Source organism: Octopus bimaculoides, chromosome 5, assembly GCF_001194135.2.
Source record: "Octopus bimaculoides isolate UCB-OBI-ISO-001 chromosome 5, ASM119413v2, whole genome shotgun sequence".
NCBI lineage: Eukaryota > Metazoa > Mollusca > Cephalopoda > Octopoda > Octopodidae > Octopus > Octopus bimaculoides.
The window spans coordinates 119,799,794-119,801,512 of record NC_068985.1 but is presented as its reverse complement, the minus strand read 5'-3'; positions in this window follow the sequence as shown (position 1 = coordinate 119,801,512).

Sequence of the window (1,719 nt, the reverse complement as noted above, 5' to 3'; positions counted from 1 at the left end):
ATATATATTAATCGAACTTTATTTTTCATACCTCGTGGTGTTTCCTGATATTTCTATACAAGTATGTCAGTAATGTGTGTTAACAACACACATACATGTGCATGTGACTGGGGGGGGGGGCGCGAGTGTGTGTGCGATTCATAAGATTTATGGACAGACTCCATTCTGATATAAATGGCAAGGGAATCTTCCTACTTCTTAACATCTAAGTATAAACATAGGTATTATACAAGCCTGCAGATAATTCGAAGATTCTTAGACAAAAGCGTAATAACAATTTCCAGGTTTGCTGTAAGCTAAAGCTATATTCTTAATTTCTTCTCCGTATATACCAATGCGAAAGTATGAATAATCGAACTGTAAGTCAATTGGCCTGCTGCTTACGTGCCAAAGGTAGTTAATTCTCAATTGTTCTTTCAATCAGTTTGATATTAAGTTATAATATAGAAAGGCAGATAATTTCTTACTGCCGAGATCACGTTTGCTGTATATTTAACAGTACTGTATTCATGTAGCTTGCATTAGTGGTTTCACATTTTTGAAAAAAATATATATTGCGGCAAATTTCTACTATAAAGAACACATTTGAGATGAAGATGACTATCAGAAAAATCTGCGTTGAATTATGTCGAATCAATAGACCTGCAGTTATTGGGAATCAGCCAAGTCCATCAGACATTCACAAAATTTTAGCTTAATATTCGTTGAATCCTGAGAAAGGAATGAAAGAGCAAATGAACGTATGTGATATGATAGCTGAGGAAGAGTCATCACATGCTTTAAGAGAAAATAATACATATATTTTGAAAGCAGAGTTGAATTCTAGTGAGGTAATTAACAGTCGTCTTTTTCTATACTTCTGTAAGCTTTATAGTCAACAGTTGGTGAGCAGTTATTACTAAAATATGTGCTTCATGTTCAAACATGAAGCAATACCTAATATATTTATATAATACTCGAATAATTTTACCAAAGCTAAAGAAAAGAAGATATGCCAAAAAAAAAAGAAAATAATAAAACATAAATAACAAAATAAACGAAATATTATGATTACTTGAGTATTTCAAACAAATGTTCGTATATGAAAAAGAAAAGATAAAACTAAAACAAAAACTAAATTAATTAACAGTTTGCTAAGCTTTGCAATATATATTCACATCTGTTACTGATTAGTTTAATGCTTCCAGTCAGTGGCGATATCTCAGCTGCAATAATAAGGATTTATTTTGTCTAGAAGAGACACAAAGTTAATACTTGTAACGGTAGATCATAGCCATCGATAGACTTAAAATTATATCTATCTATCTATCATCTTTCTGTCTATCATACACAGTCATACTTCTAATTATGTGAGTGAGCTTGTATGTGTGTGTGTGTGTGTGTTTGTGTCTGACTCTGTGTGAGTATGAGTGTGTGTGTGTGTGTATGTGTGTGCGTATGAGTGTGTGTACTCGCATGCGTGTGTGCTATCAAGTCTGGAAAGATGAAATACTCTAGAGCAACAAAACGACAGCAATGCTTTGAGTCTGGCTTATATATATATACTATAATTTCAGCTCTGGCCGATACAAACAAGCAAACTTGGGGAAAAAAAATTGACAACAAAATCTATACATTTCTAGATGCTTTTGTATGAGTTTAAAAAAGAGCATTACCTGTTCAGTGAATATATATATATATGTGTGTGCGTGTGCGTGTGTGTGTGTGTGTGTGTGTGTG